The sequence below is a fragment of the Loxodonta africana genome, chromosome X, assembly GCF_030014295.1.
Source record: "Loxodonta africana isolate mLoxAfr1 chromosome X, mLoxAfr1.hap2, whole genome shotgun sequence".
NCBI lineage: Eukaryota > Metazoa > Chordata > Mammalia > Proboscidea > Elephantidae > Loxodonta > Loxodonta africana.
This window is the reverse complement of record NC_087369.1, coordinates 136,824,361-136,844,629: the sequence shown is the minus strand read 5'-3', so window position 1 is coordinate 136,844,629 and position 20,269 is coordinate 136,824,361. Positions and strand designations below refer to the sequence as shown.

Genomic DNA, 20,269 nt, shown 5'->3' with positions numbered 1-20,269 from the left:
AAAATAATATACTAACATATCATTTTAAGTTTGTATTATAAACCAAAAAAACAAACCCAGTGCCGTCGAGTCAATTCCGACTCATAGCGACCCTATGGGACAGAGTAGAACTGCCCCATAGAGTTAGTTTGTATTATAGCAGCTAATAATTATGGAGTTGTTTACCGTGTACTGCAGTAAATGCTTTACATACATCATGTATGTTACTCTTCAGAAAAACTCCATGAACCAGGTAATTTTGTTATTCCCATTTTATGAAGAGCGAACAGGCTTGGAGAAATTGAGAAAACTTGCCCAAGGTCACACAGCTAGAAAGAGCTAGAGCCAGTTCTCAAACTCAGTCCTGTCTGATTCCCAAGGGCAGTATTCTTAACCACTCTGCTATACAGTCTCCTCAATAGCTGCTTGCTGAATGAATCGACTTCCATACCTAGATTGTAAATTTATTAGAGTAAAAGATACAGATCACTCATCTCTGTATCCCCATAGCACTTAATAGAATGCCATGGACACAGTACAGCCTCCATAAATATCTTTTGAATAAAAAATGGCCCATGCCTATTACCCATAACCATTTTGGTTAGTCCCCTTTTAGAAAGCTATAATTCCTTATGCTTAACAGATTATGTTTAATCTCTGCTTGATATTCCAGACCCTCTAGAGTGGTCCCACTTGTCACACTGAACCAGTTTTACCTTTCAACACCACTCAGAACAAACTTTTTGATCACAACTCTTCTCCTGAAAATGTCCTGTTAACTCCTATATCGGTACCTTTGGTTTTATCCCAACCCCTTCCTCTTTTCCTCTCTCCCAGATCATCTGTAGTGAACAATTTCACCCCATCAAAGATTCTGCTTCTAGGTATGGCCGGCATCTGTCTCTCTCCCAACTACGCAGCACCTTCCTTTTCAAATTTACAATCCCTGATACGGGCGGATGACCTAGTAAACAAGGTAAGCATGGGCTTACTTGTGCTTATTTACAAATCTGTAGTGAACACTTTCACATGGGTTTCACCACATCAAAGATCTGTGAAACCCACGTGAAACTGTTCACTACAGATAATCTGGTAAGCACTGTGCTATCTTGCCTCTTAGATAATCTGCCCCTAACCATGATTCTGAGAAATAAGAACAGTTGCCAGAAAATGAAGATAGTGACCCCACCAGCTAATACTAGATTGTTTTCATTAATTTAAGGAAAAGGGATTCACTTAAACCTTGATTTGAAATAACTGAAACTGTAATTGTGTAAAACACAGAGGATATAAAGCAATAGTTGCAGTAAAAGACTAAGAATTCTAAAAGTTGTTTCTTTACACATTGGTGTAGAATGGGTACTGACCATAAGATAAGCCATGGGGCTTGAAATTAAGCACACAAAAGCTTACCTGCTCTTGTGGCACAGTCATTCCATATATGACAGTCTTTTGTGTCACTGCATTTTAATACTGCTTAATTTCGCCTCTTGAATGCTAAGTACTGTGACCAACCACTCTCATTTTATCATTGTTAACAACTTAGTCTTACTATAAACACAACCAAACACTCAAGCGTCTACATGATTTAATTTTTATTTGAAGGTATTTTTTCATACACAGGCTGTCACTATGGTAGCCATAATTTTTTTGGTTTTCTCTAGGAGCAAGTGGTTTGGAGTTTTGTCTCCTCCCTCTTAGGCAACTTTAATGGAATCTTCATAAAAGAGTAATTGTAATAGCTTACAAGGTTATATGCACAATTCTCAGTTTAATGATCTGTGGGCCTGAAAATCCAAACAAGTGGGCCAAACCCTAAATGCCCTGCCACGTTTCATAGGTTCCTATCCCTGAAGTTTTAAAGAAGGTTAGTTAAAGCAGAAGTGGCGAAGGGTTTTAAACTGTTCATTAATTTGAGCACCTCAGCAGTATTAAAACTTGCTAGCTATAGTCAATGTGGAGAACAAACTTCTATGAAAGCAATATTCAAAATGAAAGCATACTTTGCTTAGCGAGGTTATTTTTCAGGCATAGTTCTGGTAATTCTACTTGACATTTCAGTTGCAAATTGGTAAAACTGAACAGAGGACATCTCTAGATGCCCAGAATAAAACTGACGGTATTTTCCCATGAAGCATTGTTAGACATACTGTTTAGGCTGTACAGTATTAGGGACTGGAGAATGAAGCAACTGGCTAATAAAACATAAATCTGGATATATTTAGCAACTCTGCCTCTATAATTCATTTAAAGTAATATAAACACAGGTTTATGCTTGGCAGGTAACCGAAAGGTTGGTGGTTCGAACCCACCCAGCAGCTATGCAGGAGAAAAGACCTGTGGAGCAGTTCTACTCTGGAACACATGAGGTCACTATAAGTAGGAATCCATTCCACGGCACAAGACAACGACGATGACAACAACATCAACACAGAAACATAGTATGCCATTCATTCCAGGGACATTCGTGAAGTGACTTGAAAAATTGTACTCACTACTTCCATGGCAAACTATGTAACAAATTCCAAATCCTTTGAGAAATGAACTTTGGAAGCTAAGTCTACCTTTCGTCCAACCCCAAGAAGCTGCCTACCCTATAACTGCAGTTTTGCCCTGGATGAATCCAAAAACTTTAAGGAGTCTGAAACATTAGCCTACTGTTGAATGTGAAGATACTACTGCTGTCTCCTGTATGTATGCTGCTCCAACAACCCCTGCAGATGCATGCGAGAAGTATAAACGTTTATTAAGAGGGGCAGGGAAGCAGAGATGGCTATTATTTGCAAAGCCATGCATGGAAGACTTCAAAAAGTTAACCTAAGCTATCTTAGCCATTGTCATGCTTTTCTAACACAATCAATTAAAACATCTCCAACTTTCTGTTTATATTGTTTTAAAGATGCACCATTGGGTCATAGCTGCTAACCAGTAACTTCCCTTCCCCACACTCCTGTCGTACCTTTCAGTGTGTGATAACCACCTAGTCCTTCTAGTGCCTTCTTTGTCTCCTCCACTAGTGCCTTGAAAGTAGGAGTGGTTATCTCACTTTTGGTTAGCAGCCATAGCTCTTGACCACTACGCCACCAGAGTTTCCAACAGTAAGTACTTACTAAATGTTTGCTGAATAAAGGAATTTTGATGGAGGTGAGTAGGGAAAGTGAATATTTAAACACCATGCATGCTATACTCATCTCCCATGGTTTTAAAAATACATACTCTATTAGAGAAAGCTGTGAACAAAATAGTCGAGACAAAATAATGTTTCCACATTTTTCACATGCAATTGGCCTGGTAGCAGGCTTTAACTACCCACTCTTATTTAGTACTTTAAGATACTACAAAACTCTTAAAGGTGTTTGCAACTTGTTCTTTCAGTTTGGCTGAAAGTCAAATAGAAACAGATATTACTTGCAACAGTTTCGGCATTGGATCAGCATACTTCACTTTTACAATGACACATCATGTGCAAATCACGCACTTTAACTAACCTGCAATTTATAGGTAAAGTCAACACTGAGGAATCAATATAAATTGCCATCAAATGAAAGCAATACTTACTTTTTTACTATGAAGATTTTCAATATATACAAAATTAAGAGAAAATTCTAAAACGAGTTGCCCATAAACCCATCACCCGGATTATACATTTATCAGGGTCTTCCCACAACTGCTTCATCTGTTCTCCCTTCCTGTCCTCTGTTTCTCTCCCTCACTCCCTCCCTGTCTCTCTCTCCTGAATTATTTTAAAGCAATCCCCACACATCCCATGATTTCAACCCTACGTATTTACTAAGAATTCAGTTCCTTTTTCTGGAACTAACTTTTGACTAATTAGAATCTAGAACAAGCTAGATTACAATTGATCTTTTTTTTTCATTACCAATATTTATGAGTCACTTAAACCCTGAAGGGTGCCCAGTTCTGTGTCATTTCCTGGAAGGATCTCAAACACCTCCATTTTAAGTAAAAGTTTCTTTTCCTCTTTTTGTGCTTAATAAACAAAGATAAGATCTTAAAGCAATGGCTATTTAAAACTGAGTTAATAAATAACTCTCCCAATGATAGAACATTCAATTCAATTTCGTCAGATTGAAGGCATTCTTTAAATGCTTGCCAGACAAGAATTTTGTAGCTATTTCAGCAAGTCTTAATTATGGTCTAAAAGCCCCTTTTACTGTGATAAAGAGCACGATATCAAAATTGTATACTTGAAAAAAGCTAAATTGGCAAATGTTGTGTTGTATATATTTTTTACAACAATAACAAACACACTATATCAAATACAAAGGACAGAACAAAGTGACATGACATTTCTCCTTCCCTCATTTTTACAAGGCTAAGGTATTTTTTAACTCTTTTGGTTAAAATAGGAGCCGTGGTGGCACAGTGGTTAAGAGCTCAGCCTGCTGGCCAAAAGGCTGGCAGTTCAAATCCACCAGAAACTCCTTGGAAACCTTATGGGGCAGTTCTACCCTGTCCTATAGGGTCACTACAAGTTGGAATCAACTCAGTGGCAACAGGTTTGATTGAAATATTATACTTCTTTTAAAAGGTAACAATTCACTTCGATGTCTTCATATTTCCTAAGTAAACTTTGATACCCTTCTAAAAATGTGACTAATTTATGGAAAAATAAATCTGCTGCTATGAAATTAATCAACCTTCACACCTAAGGGGTATTTCCATTCTCCTTTCCTACAAAAATTAAAATAGAACAACAAGCTGAGTGAGGTCAAGGGCAACCTTAAGGTATATATATATATATATATATATATATATATATATATAACAAGGCAAGATAAGACTAGTTAGGCTGCTTCAACTCAAAACAAAAATACCATAAAATACATGGCCTATAATTCAGAAATCACTAGCAACACAATTTCAGCTTAGCCCTTGAGCTAATCTACTTAGTCACTGAAATTGCTTCATGGGTATTATATACCCTGCCTATATGCTCTCAAATGAAGTACTTGTTAATTGGGAAAACTAGATCCTTTCACTTCATACTTCACACAGATGTAATAAGTACTACCAATCTGAGAGGTGACCCTTCACTCAAGAGTCTGGATTTACTACAATATAATTAGCTATACCCTTCTGCAAGAAATCAGGAAAAAAAGAAACTTCCATAATCGCCATATGGTGGAAGCCCCTGGTGAGTTTGTGAACACTGGAAAGCACTATCACCAGCATGTTACAGTAACACCACCAAAATTTCATACCAAGGATATTCATGTATTTTGTAAATTATAAATAGATGCTAGGACAGCCATTTGACATAAGTCAGTCACTTTGTAAGAGCAGAATACCAATCTAAGGATGACACATTCTGTCATGACAGCTACCTTCTATTACATAGAATTTGATAAACCATTTAACAGTGATCAAAAGCATTTGGGAACCCCACCCCCAAAAAAGATATAGGGTAATAGTTTTTGTCATTTAGACTTTCAGGCATCTAATTTGGTAAATACACTTATATAATCTGGGTTTCAAAACCAAATTTTAAAGTTCCTAAAACATTCCCCCAAAAGAGAAAACGCAGAATGTACATAGAACGGGTTAGATGCTAAACTTCAAAAATTTCTCTCTGAAAACAAATTTGATTCTACACAAGTAAGATTTAAAGAAAGTGACTCCAAATGTTTAACTACCCAAACAAATAATAGGAATTTTAAGCTTTTAAATATAAATTTCTACTTAAATATTCAGTAACCCAAAAGTTAAAGCCTATTAAAATAGTTACCCTTCTGCGACCAGAGCAAACCTGTTTCTTTCCTTTCTCGCAGCACTAATAGAAGGAACCTTCTCCCACGCCCAGAAAGCCAATCTGGAAACCCAACATTCTTCTTACAACTGCAACTTAAGAGAGCAAGTCACAACACTTCCTGCTAGAAAAAGAGAACACCCAGACAAAAGAATGATACAATGCTTACGAATCCCCTTCCTGTCAACCTCACAGTATTCTGCCAAGCATTTAATAAATTCCAACTTAAAACACAACATTTACAGAAAAGTTTAATTTTTCATTTCAATGCCACCGAAATCATACAAGGTCATAGGAGAATTTAAAGTTGCTTCAGGTCAAATAGCTATAACTCATATACCTATTTAGAGTCTGAACATTAGCCAAGTAACCTGCTTACTTTAGAACACATGGAACCGGCTTCTCCCCAGTGCCCAAGTCACTCCTTCATAGTGAAGGACATTACACAGAAAGGCAAATCAACTGTCTTGGATCACTTATGTTCTGTATTATTCATTTTGATCTGTAGACACTCATGCCTTCGTACATCATTTATATCCCATATGCTAGGTGTTGCAGCATTTATCTACTTCATGTTTTCTGGTGAAAACATAAGCTCTTGTTTTCTGTATACTTCCTGTTTTCTGGTAAAAATGTAAGCTCATTTTGGTAAAAATAAGTGTAGGAACTTTATTTCCTACCTGCATAGCACACAGGAACTAAGTCAACACTCGCTGAACTGAATAATTTTCTATTAGAGGCAGTGCCACATAGTAGTTGGTTGTACGGGCTCTGGAGTCAGATATGGTTCAAATCCAGGCTCCCTAACTGGAGAGCTGTGTGTGTCCTTGGGCAAATTGCTTAAATTCTTTGTGCCTCCATTTGCTCACCCAGGGATGATTATAAAGGAACTACTTCATATAATAAAACCAAAAAACCAAACCCAGTGCCGTCAAGTCGATTCCAACTCATAGCAACCCTATGTAAGTTATTGTGAGGCTTAAATGATTTAACATGTGTCAAGAACTTAGATCAGAGCCTAACACATAGTAAGCATTAGATATGTGATTAACTGCTATTCTCATCAGTGAAATTTGCTTTTAACTGGTCTAGCAATTTCAATCAGTTAACTACTTAATTACGCAACTCGTTGTTGATTGTCCTTTATGGGACAGAGGAGCAAGTCAACAGGAGGACTGGGCTGGGTTCAGGAGACCATTTCAAATACTGACATAGGGAAAGTTAGTAATTTGAGAGGGAATGAAACACAATCATGGTTTTAGGAGTCTGACAGACTTGGACTGACGTCTGTGTGACCATGAACAAATTACTGAGCTTCTCTGAGCCCCAGGTTCTTTCTGTAAAAATGGAGCTAATTCCACACACATTCCAGGAATGCTATGATGACTAAATGAGAAGATCAATCTATAAGTACATAAGATTGTCTGGCTCCAGCAAGGTGCTCAGTAAGTGTCAGATATTATAACCTGTCTGGGATATAACATGTATAATACCATTTGCTCTACCTACTCAATAAAAATGAAAGTCTCAAGTGAGATGACAGATACGCCAATCCTTTGTAAATAATATATATATTTTTAAAAAGTGAAGCATTTTGATAGCACACTGAATTCTCAGCATAGGAGGCACCCCACGTTGCATTCACTCATAAAAAGGAACCCTTCACTGCATCATGTACCTTACGAGGAAGACAGTGTTCTGTCCTCATCACTAACCACCATTAGAAAGCACTGCATTACATTTTGTCTCCTTAGTGGAAGCACCGTAATCATTTATTTCACCAATCACAAAAACTCCACAAAATATCAAGAGGCAAAACAACTCAGAAACAGAACAGAAGGAATACAGCAGCAGGAGTCAGAGTACATGTTTTCCCATCTGTCTTTGTTGCCAAACTCACAATGTGAAGCCGCTTCGACTTTCCTGAGTCTCAATTTCTTCATTTGTCAAACAAGCCCAGCACTTTTCCCTGTGGCCTATTAGCGGATACATGAGATAGCAATAACCATCTAGCCCTTTGAGCTAACAAGAAGCAAGGATATACATGTAAGGATGAGCGTGCATTTCACAGAGAAAACTGAGGCACGTGCAATTAACTGCCTCAGGTACTTAGACAGTATCAGTGCTAGACCAGAAATGTCGGGTTTTTCCAGCCTATTGCTCAAACCACACAGATGGGTCTGTCCTACCAGCTTCGTAACTACCCTTTTCTGATAGTAACAGTGAAGAAGTTAATGTTTTAAACATCTAATGCTCAACATTCAAAGATTAGTTCCTTTTTTTAGGATGCAGGTTTTATAGGTCATAATAGGTCATAACAGTGCTACCTGAAAACTGCTTCCTTGACTTTTCCCTTTCTTGGTCATCTGGAATGTACACGCTTTCTAGCTTTACAAACACTAATGCTAATCTTTGATCAGAGTGAAATCTGTCAACACCAAGTTTATATAAAGGTTATTCACAATAGCAGGATTCATTTAAACTGCAAAACATTGTAGTTAGACTTCTAGGAATGGATTCTCTCTCTTCGAAAATGCATTATCTTTTACTTGGCCAAAGACTGCTCAATCACATCAGTATTCAACATGTTTCAGTTTGTGGTCCATTTTTTAAAATGTCTAAATATCTTAGCATCTGAGGTGTGTGTGGAGGGGGGAGTGTGTTTGTGTACGTGCATGTGTGTGCCTGTGTGTGTGAACAGAATCTGCTTTTACTATGGGTAATGAAAATGGGTTTGGGAATAGAAGATGGTGGCAGGGGTCGTGTAATAAATTTCAAGTTTTTAAAAGCAGGCCACAGAATGAAAATAACTTTCACACTGCATTCCAAATTCATCAGGATGAATGCTGAGGAAAACCAATGGAAACCAACCAATGTTTTATCTGTGTATGTCAACCCCTCTCTCTCTTACATGTTACAAAGAAAATCACAATGTTAAGAGTTCACACACACATGCACCCAGGACATCCCTCAGGGTGGAATGGAAGGAAAGAGGAACACCCAAAAAAGTTGCATGAGAATTTCATAGTCTCATCCTAATACACAGTTAGAACACAAGATCTAAACATAGTATTTTGAAAGTCTCCCCACTTTCATCCGAATGTCATGCTCTCTACCACACCCTGTACTAGGCATACTCTTTCCGTGTGTGACGTGTACGCAGAAGGCCTCTCCCACTGTGCTTCATGACACACCTCAATAATACTGACCCATTTTACCTTAATGAAACAGCGTTTTTACCAATCTTCATGACTTTTAAAAACAATCAGACAAATAAATAATATCAAGAATAAGTGAGGCACTGAAGCAAAGGGATCTATCTAAAAGATACCGAATTAACATACAGAAAACTGGTACTGGAATTTTGGAAAGTCTATGAAATTTATACTAGGAGCAGTATTAGGTACAGAGGCTTCCTGTTGTCTTGACTTGGATGTGTCAATCATAACAATCAAGTAGATCTGGTTTATGTAATCATCATTTTCTTATTCAGGGAGGATAACAAACCACAAGCTTTTCTTAACATTTCAAGGGATTTCAATATTTCAAGGGATTTATTAGCTATGTATTTGTGTGACAAAGTAAACAAAGCTTTTAAGACGAAATAGGATGTCTTATTGTAAATTAAATTATGTGCTTTGCCCTAATGGACTAAGACAACTAGATGAAATAAACAAGAGGCAGTTTTAAGTATGAGTCCTCTGAAAATTATCAACTGAACTACACATGGGGCAAGGAACTGATTTAAAAGACATCTGTGAGTGTTGATACGTTGTGGGGACTGCAACAAATGTCACAAAACAATTTGTGTATAAATTTCTGAATGAGAAACTAATTTGAGCTGTAAACTTTCACCTAAAGTATAGTAATAATAATAAAAAAGACATCTGTGTTCTGTTCATAAGTAATAAAAGCATACAAAGGAATAACTAATATACTCTACACCTTTCTATCCAGAGGGCGTCTCTCTCAAAAAACACAAAAGGAAAGGACAACAACAGCAACAATAAGAAAAATAAACTACATCGGCAGTTCCTAAACTTTTTGGGTTCAGGATCTTACATTCTTAAAAATTACTGAGGACTCCAAAGACCTTTTTTTAATGGGTGTTACATCTATCAGCATTTTTACTATATTAGAAATTACAACCGAGAAACATTTAAAATATTTATTTAAAAATAACAATAAGCCCATTACATGTTAACATAAATATTTTTAAGAGAAATAACTACATATTTTTAAAAATAGTGAAAAGAGTAGCATTGTTTACATTTTTGCAAACGTCTTTAATGTCTGGCAATATAGGACAGCTGGTTAATATTTGACATTAATACAAGACAGCTGGATTTTCATATTTGCTTCTGCATTCAACCTATTCCAAAACTTCTTGTTGAAGTTTAGGAAGAAAATACGGCTTGCCACTGGTATGTTATTGAAAAACAAGTATTTAAAAAGCCTTTTCAGGTAACTGTGGATATTGTTTTTTAATACTACACCAAAACTTGAAAAGTAGTAGTTTCTTAAAGGGTAGTTTCAATGTGAAAGCTGATACCATTATCAATGAATTTTTCATAGCAAGGAGGTGAGGTATTTTCCCACATGGTGCTATACCAATTTTTTTTACATGTTGCTATTAAAAAATTAGCATAGTGCACTTACAAAAATACCTCATGGGGGGAGGGGCACGGCTGGCGAACAAACATAGAACCCAAACCCAATTCTTACTCATAATGACCCTATAGGACAAAGGAGAACTGCCCCATTGGGTTTCCAAGGCTGTAAATCTTTACAGAAGGAAACTACCACATCATTCTCCTGCAAACAAACTTAGAAGGCATGAATTATTTACGTAAAAATACGATAATTGTTGGAGGCTTCAACTAAGCACTTTCAATATTGCACAGAACATCTAGAAAGAAGATCAATGAGGAAACTGACCTGAATGACACTATAAACCAACTAGACTTAACAGACATATAGAACACTTCACCCAACAGCAGCACAATATGTATTTATTCCAGTGCACACGGATCCTTCTCCAGGATGGACCACATGTTATGTCACAAAGCAAGTCTGGATAAATCGATAAGATTACAATCATGCAAATTATTTTCTCTGACCGCAATGTAGTGTAGCTAGAAATCTATAACAGAAAAAAAAACCTGAAAAATAGACAAGCATATGTAGACTGACATAGTATTAAACTACCAATGAGTCAAGGAAGAAATCACAAATTTCTTAGAGTCAAATAAAAATGAAAGCACAACATACCAAAACTTATGGGATGCAGCAAAGGCAGTACTCAGAGGGAAACTTATAGCAATAAATGCCTACACGAAAAAAGAAGAAAGATATCAACAACTGAAGGAAAAGCAAACTAAGCCTAAACCTACTAAAAAAAAAAACTAGAAGAAAGGAAATACCATATTTTAACACAAATAATGCACACATTATGTTTTTGCAAAACCGCAATCCCCTGTGTGTTTTCATAAGCATGCTCTACCAATATTTTTTACATGTTGCTGACTTCAGGTCCATTTTTTTTTTTTTTCTGTCCAATGGATTTAATGTTACTGGGATAAAACTCATGTCATGGAAACTTGATTTGAAGTAGATATTTTCGTAAACCAAGTGCAACCAATGGTGAACTGAACAGGAATGGGATGAAAATGGGATGTCATGTCAAAGCCAAAGTACGAATGCATGAAGAGCTAGAAATTAGTAAGAAATGACCCTAGGCCTAAAACTACAAAAACAAGATGTTGTTTGTATTTTAATGCTTTCATAAATCTTAAACTGAAACATAATTTTTGATAATCAATGTCTTTGAAATCAACAAATAAAAATCACCAGAAGAAATGTTTTCATTTTAAAATAGGCCACTTTTTATTTATTCATTATCATCATAATCACCACCATCATCATCATCAGACTCCTGGAACCCTTCAAAGTCCAATCACTCGTGACTATCATCATTGAAATATCTCAGAGCTTCCTGCAGATGCTTTTCTGTGATTTTTGAACTGATGCCATCATCATCACTGCCTTTGGCACCTTCGTCATCGGTATTCTGCTAGTACACAATTCCAGCCTTTCTGAAGACACTGTGGATGGTTTCTGGGGTTATTTTCCCCCAAGCAGAAGCCACCCACTTATAGACTTCTGCAAACGTCGCCTGCTTCAGTCGTCCTGATGGCGTGAACTCCTGAATCCTAGGCTGCATCCATTTATCCCACTCTCTTCTCACGCAAATTTTGAGCAGGTAGTTGACTGCTGTATCTAGCGGCTGCAGCTTGCAGGTAAGCCCACCAGGTATGATCGCTACCTGGGCACCAGTCAATATAATTTTGAACTTTTTTTGTGAGCAGCCATGAAGTTGAAAATTAGTAGACTTCTCTAAAAAGAATTTCCCCCACAAATTCATAACATCACAGTCCATCCATCCGTTCTTATTACAATGAACAACCACACTGATGGGCAGCTTTTCCCAGGTTAACTCTCTTGAAAATCACCCTTGGCTTTAATTTCACCCCACTCGCAGTGCAACCAGGGACTACACTGAAGCAAGCCCTCTCATGCTCAGTGGTTGTCATGGCTCCAGTTTTTGTACTTGAAGTAACTATAGTCCTGGTGGCCAGAATGTCGAAAGACATGGGAATCTCAACCACACTAATTAAGTCCATTGCAGAGATACCGAGTTAGAGATTTCTTTGGTGACAAATTAGCAGAAGTTGACCATCATTTGCTCCCAGTTATCTGGAAGTTGCTGGCCTGCAGTGAATCTGATTCTCTTGGAAAGGCCATTTCTTTTCATGAATTTAGAAATCCGGGTAAAACCCGCCTTGAAATCTGGAATTCCTCTTTCATTTGCCAGAAGCTTTACTTTGCTCTGAATTGTGACAGTAAAGACAGCTTGATTTTGTTTCCTTCGAGAAATAATCCCCTCTTTCAAGTCATTCTCTAACTCAGGCCATTTCGCTTTGGGCCCACGATGTGTACGTTTTCATGGATTTATTTTCTCCAGCTTTTTTTCCTTTCTCCATTCACAAACGGACAACTCTCCAACCTTGAACTCTCTCGCTGCCGCTCTGTTGTTTGTTTCTTCCAGCTTGGCAACAACTTTCAGTTTGAAGTCGGCCGTGTAGGACTGGTGTTTAATTCCTGCCATGATCCTTCCTTAAGGGTCCTATGATTTAGATTTATAAACTGAAAAAATGTGCACAATATAATAGCTAACTGGCTGGTTCTAGTAAAGAGAACTCAAAATTCATATGTGAGGTGTACAGGAAGCAAGGGTCTTTTTATATGCTTGCAAGCATATGACTAAGGTGACTTGTGATCATTGAGCAAAGGCAGTGGTACTAATAAGACACAATTAGATTATGAAATAAGCAGTCTTAAAGGTTTCACTTAAAATAATCTGATAAGGTTTTTACATTCAACTGTGGAGCCAAGAGCCATAGTGTATCAGTTTTACTTTGGTTACTCCTCCAATTAAAAGCCAGAGTCGGAAGACAACTGTGATAATTATGTGAAAGAAGATTGAATCAAGATTCCTGTTGACAGCTACTTGACGCTATCTATGCCAGTGAAGGCTTCGCTGTATTTACACTTCCAATTGATAGCACGTGATTTACGGACGGGCTTCAGTAGGTTCAAGGTTCAACTGATGACTCAAAAGTGACGGGGATATAATTATCAACTTAATGGAAACAAATGCAGTTTCAATTGTTTATACTTCCAGTTACCGGGGTTCTACCAAACTCGATCCATGACTTCCTGACCATGGTTATACAAATATGATTTAAAAAATGACATTTTTGGACTACTGAATGAGGGCAAATGAGACCAAAATTCACTTCTGGAAATGTCACAAAACATGCGCGGTATATGCATGGGTGCACTATGCCAGAATTTTTTTTTACATAATTTTGTCATTTCCGCATGTTATATGTGTGTGCACATTATTTACATGGGCACACTATTTGTGAAAAATATGGTATTAGTATTAGGATTTTAACACTGAGAGGGAATAGGTTTGCTCAAAGTAGATGAACCAACATGGGCAATGGAATGAAGTAGGATGTGCTTTGGAAAAGTCAAGAAGTCCAGCAAGTCAGGAATGCAGGGCGAATGGAAGACAGTATATGGTTGTAATAAAGATGGGAAAGTTCGTTAGGGACAAAGGGAAGAAAAAAAGTCAGGAAGAGGAGTTTGGATTTTGCAGATGATTTGTAGCTACTCTAAGTTCTTGAGGTGAGTGAATCAGAGCAGAAATAAATAAAATCAAAAAGAGAAAAACAACAGAATCAACAAAACCAGAAGTTGGTTCTTTGAAAAAAATCAATAAAATTGACAAACCTTTAGATAGAATAACAAAGAAAAAAAGGAGAAAAGATGTAAATGACCAAAATGAGAAATGAAAGTGGGGACATTACAACTGACCTGACAGAAATAAAGAGAATTATGACAGAATATTATGAACAGCTGTACGGCCACAACTGGATAAACTAGATGAAATGGACGGATTGTTAGATGCACACAACCTACCCACTGGAACCTTAGGGGGCAGTGAATGGGAGGGGAACAACTCGGAAAAAGAGGGTTAGAATGACTGAATAACTTGAAGAGTGTAATCAACGTCACCGAACTGTGCATTCTTCTGCTGAATTGGTGTAGATTCTGCTATGTATATTTTCATCGACAACAAAAATAATATAAGTCGCACTTTGAATGGACCTTGTACACATGCTTGATTTCTGTAACATCATGCATCGGTCATTCGGAAAAGTACAGTTCCACTGAGGTACGCAGATCTCCCAAATACTGACACGCTTCATTATGCAATATCTATCAGATCACTTTAATTTACAATTCCAGCAATCTCATTAGAAAAGTTTGAATATCAAGGTCATGGTGGCCAAAGCGAGTTTTCAAAAGTTTGAATTTTTGCTTGAAAGCTCTAATTTTGTCATTGGCAACAATACTGTTAGTTGTTTTCCTCGCACTGACAGGTGCACTTGGTTCCTTTTCAATAAAATGTCTGCCAAATACACTGATCTGAATAATCAGTTAATGTATCCGTCAATCTTCCAAGTAAAAAAATGATTTTCCATTAAAAACAAAACAAACAAAAACAAGCAGTTAGCTCAGCTTGCAACTCAAAAAACTGCACAGTGCTTTTTCTAAGACTACCATCATATGCAGCAGAAATGATTTGTGTGTACTTCCCATCTCATCACACAGAATATTCAAAAGACATATTTGAGAGTTGAGATTTAATAAAAGTAGTCATTTTTCTGCTTCATCAAGGGCATTCTTATGAAACACAAATTAGTAGACTTTGCTGTCACTGCCTTGATTCTTGCTAGGGCATCAGCAGTTATTACCCAACACTGGTTTCGCACCATCCGTGCAAATGTCAACCCAGTAAAAAAGCAAATGTCTTAGTGTTACTATGAAATAACCCTGACTCCCAAGGTCCCATGGACTATACTTTTTGAGAAATGGTGCTTTATTTAGTAATATTTATGAGAGTCACACATTTTAGAGAGACAAAAACAAGACTCGTAGGTCTGAGACTATAAAGAAATTTCAAACTGAGAATAACAGTATCGGAATTGCAGACCTAGGTTTTAACCTGAGTTTTGTGTTATTCGATTGTGAGAAAAAAAAAATCAATTACCTAAGATCAACTCTGAGAGGACCAGTCCACATTGGTAAGATACTCCAAAGCAGAATTTTGCTCAATCAGGTTCATGTCCACGAGACATGACTTTATCATGATAGTGTAGTTTACAAACTTTTCATAAATTTAGAAAAAGATTAAGAATGGAGATTTATCAATCACAAAACTACTCCAAATCTTTCATTTCATACGTTGCAAATCTGATCTAGATTTTTCTTCTGACAGTTAAGAGTTTCCTTCTCTGACATAAATTAGCACAGAAGTTTGAAAGTGAAACTCCATATAACATGCAAAATTATGACTGTCTGAAAATATTAAGAACTGTATTATAGTATTATCAGTGAAATCCTGTGTGGCTTATTTTAAAGCAAATCCAAAACAACATATAAAAAAGGGAAGAGAAAAGATTAGGAATATCAACACACTGAGAACTGCTGACAAAGGTGGTTTATTACACTGTTTTACCTTGTATGCTTGAAAACTTCCACAGTAAGTTTTCTTGAAATTCTGTGTGCTTATAAAGAATAGGAAACCCTGGTGGCGTAGTGGCTAAGAGCTACGGCTGCTAACCAAAAGGTCAGCAGTTCAAATCCACCAGGCGCTCCTTGGAAACTCTATGAGGCAGTTCTACTCGGTCTTATAGGGTCGCTATGAGTCGGAATCAACTCGACAGCAACGGGTTTCAAGACGGGTATAAAGAATTACTTGGCATTTTGGAAAGCAAAAATAAAATTTCTGGCTTATAAATTGTACTCATTCAATAAACAAATACGGATTGAGCATCTACTCTGTGAAAAGTACTGTACTAGGTGGTATCAGGTAATATAAAGATTTATGAAATACGACTTTCACATCCTAAAGGAGCTCAGTCCCTGTGTCCATATATGTAATTAATTCCCTAAAATGCGTATAATGCCTCCACTATGGCCACTCTAAGGGGTAATTATGCTATTACAAAGCACAACTTGAACAAAACTGAATCGCAAATCATTATAATTTTACGGAGAAAGAAAAGAAGAATGGCATGAGAAAGAAAACACAAGAAAGAAACTTAAAAAATATGAAATGAGGCTCTGCTTGGTTTTCCTCTATAAAAGGAAAGGAACAATAGATGTGAGCAAATATGGCCATGGCCACATCATCTTTCCACCACAACCCATCATCTATTTCACTTCAGGACAGGAACCATCATGTCATCTCCTTTGAGTCAGCTCTTATACTACTCATATAGGCAAAAATAACCAAGCAATACATTCATTTTCCACAATGAACATTAAATGCATTAAAAAAAAAGAATTATAGGATACATTAAGTATCCTATAATTCTTTAAATGACAGAAGCCACATTTACAAATGCTATGACTTTACATTAATTTCCAGGGCCACTATATACTTTCACTCCATAGCCAAAGCCCGCCCTAAAGAATAAGTCCCCAAGCTAAACTAGCAACATTTCTCACTCACTTGCAGTCTAATTATAACACTGATAGATTAAAAATAAAAATGAGAATCAAAAAAGAAAATATTTAGTTATCAGCTTCCAGCTTCTTGCTCTATATTCCAAACACACTGTTGAGTTTTCCCTATTCAAACTTCAGAGAAAATGTGCAAAGTACAAAAGTTCTCAAAACTCATTCAATGAAGGTCTTTTAAAACTTACTAATAGCATTAAACGATTTAAAGTTGCCTGTCTACTTTAATACTTAATATTTATTAAGCTATATGAGAGCAGGGGTTTTTGTCTGTTTTGTTCACCAATATATCCCAAGCATATAGAAGAGCGCCTGGCACACAGCAGGCACTCAATAAACATTTGTTGAATGAATGAATGTTGATGACATTGCATTCTAAAGGAGCTAAACAGACCGCTATTTGCTCTAGTGGATTATTATCTACTCAAGAGTACATTTTTAGCACTTGGCTATTTAATGCAAATTTAATAAACAAAAGTCATCTACTCTTGTTCCATTACACAACTCCATAGAATAGGATGTTTCCTGAGAACTAATCTGGCTAAACAAATGGTAGGGTACATCTTCGAGTGGCACCAAATTCATGGTTATATTTGGCCACTGAATTGATTTTTTTACTTCTGCACTTATAAAATCATTTCAGAGGAAAAAGTACAGGACAAAGTATAAAGACCGCTCAATATTATCGAGTCTTTCCTCAAACTTGTCACAAAACAAGAAAGAAAATTCTCATTTAGCTGTCAAGATATCACTGGTTTACCTTTCCAAACTTTAAAACGACTATTTTTTGACCTCGGAAGGAACCAGGAAACCTTCAAAAGAAAGAGCCGCTTTAGCATTTCCTGCCTAACTGCCCTAGTTCAAGATTAACCTTGTCATTTCTTAGGAAGACACAGAAAAACCCCTTTAAAATGACTAATTCAGATGAAGTGGTAACATGAAGCCTTAGTTTATAAGATGCTGGTTTCTACTTGTTACCAGATGTTGCCATCACTTCAAAGTGTTAAGTGCATCCATGAAGACTTTCAGATATATTTGCATGTGAAATATTTTCTGACTTCCGCTATAATTGTGGAGACATGTTCAGAGAGAAAAATTGTTGCCTCATTGTCTAATAAAATACCTGTAAGACCGCCAATATTCACTTCAAGAACCACCAAGTACTTTATGTCTAATTCTTCCATGTAATTCATGCAAACACATATACACACTTTTAAATCACAACAAAAATGAATTCTATTTCATAGAGAGTTTGCCTGCTTTGTCTCTCTTTTGACTTTTTTGGGGGGCGATATTTCACAGAAAGGTCCAGCTGGAGAATCCAGGTTGTGTGTGTATACGTTTGGAATTGCTTTTTTAGACAAGTAAACACTTCCCAGCTTTACAGTACAATTCAGGGTTACTTTACCTGGTACAATTCAGCAGTTCCATGTGCTTTCTGCTTCTAAAGACTCCTCTCTGGTTAATTTCTTTGGTTATGTTGCCATTAATGTTTTATTAGCTTAATTTCAACTTTTTTTTTAATCCCGAGTTCAATTCAGCAACAACGGTTGCTATTTTCTACACATAACGGTCATGGTTAAGTGTGATCCAACACAGAATCATGAAGACAATATAGATTTACCCTTAGACTGGCTGCAAAAATATCAGGATCTCATAAAGTGTTAAATCCCTTACCCTTCAAATGTATAAAAGTTGTTCCATAAATTATATATATTTTTTTGTACTGAGATGTCTCAATAAAATGTATTTCTTTGAGGACAGAGGTGAATTTTTGATAAACACATTACTGGCTCAGATTTCTAGTAGAAATTAGGTTGTAATTAGCCAATTATGCTTGCTCAGTATTTTATTTGACAGTTTGCCACCCGGTACAGCTAGAAAACAAAACAAAACAGCTTCTTACTATTAATTCTGCCACAAGTCAAAAGACTTGTGTGGTTTTCACTTGAAAAAAATCATATTCTTAGCAAAAAGTCATGCATGCAGAAGTAACCTTTTCCCTCTCCCAGGTACTATGTTATCTCAAAAATTGGCTAAAGCCATTAGCAGAGTTGTTTTGATGGAGTAGACTGTTCTAGGCTCACTCGTTCTGAGAATTCACTGCTTTTTAGTGAGCTTTTTAAGAAGTCTCTAATTGGACCAAATAAATACACACACAAAAAAAAAAGTATGAAGAAATTGTGATATTTGTCAGTGATGAACATCATTTTATTGCATTCTTCCTGAAATTATACTTTTCAATTACAGGATAGGTTTTACTGCAGCTGTGACTATTACCCAAGAGTAATTGAGGAAGAAACATGAGTGGTGGTTAATTTCATTGTAATGAAAATAGTATAACTGTGAGAGCCATGTGCTTATAAACTTAGGTAAGTTTTCATTATAGAGAAGTAAGTCTGCTAACTGTATTTAGGGTAGTGCTCTTGAACTTTGATTTTCAAATTCCTGCTTTCTAAATACTTAATCCTAGTTCATAATGTTATAGGCCATGGTGATATATTTATTAAAGCAATAAAAGCCAATCTAGAACATAAACAGGATGGGAAAAGAGAGCCAGAATGTTTTGTTTGGTGCTTCCCATTCTGAATTATTAGGCACAAACCAAAAAGACCCACTGCCATCGAGTCGATTCCGACCCATAGCGACCCTACAGCACAGAGCAGAACTGTACCATAGAGTTTCCAAGGAGTGCCTGGCAGATTTGAACTGCCGACCTCTTAGTTAGCAGCCATAGCACTTAACCACTATGCCACCAGGGTTTCCATTAGGCAAAAAGGACAGTGGAAAAGCTTCATCTTCAGAAAGCAAGACAGAAATGAAAGTATGTTCTCATTCAAATTTTCCTCATCCAAACACAACAAGGTGACATTTTTAGTTCAATTCTTCTTCAGAGATAATCAGTTTAAGTCTCCCTCCTTTTTTAAAAATCCTAACAGCAAGTGTTCTTTTAAAATTAAGAGGTTTACCAAATTCTTTTTGGTAATTCTTTAGATTTTTAAGAATCAGTGATCAAAGTATGAAAATGCACATAAGTTCTCATTTGAACAACTCTGAATTACTATTCATGAATAACAACTGTCCCAAAGACCAATATCCTAAAACTCAAGCTTTAGTGACATATTTCAATTTGCTATTCTGGGAAATGCTTTTGAGACATCAGAAGAGGTAAATCATGCTTTCCTTAAGGTGGAACAATAGGCTTAGGAATCTTTTCAACAGGGTGGTCTTAAAAAATTTGCCAGTGGCTTCAACAGTGGGCTCAAGCATGACAACAATTGTGAGAATGGCGCAGGACCAAGCAGTGTTTCGTTCGGTTCACTGAGTCAGAACTGACTGACAGTTCCTGACAACAATGAG

The 20,269-nt window shown here is 36.7% G+C and overlaps 1 protein-coding gene across 2 annotated transcripts in view; it reads right to left on the bottom strand.

Moving 5' to 3' along the window:
• PLS3 (plastin 3) overlaps positions 1-20,269 on the bottom strand; it is a 93,512-nt gene that overhangs the window by 56,126 nt on the left and 17,117 nt on the right. The window lies entirely within an intron of this gene.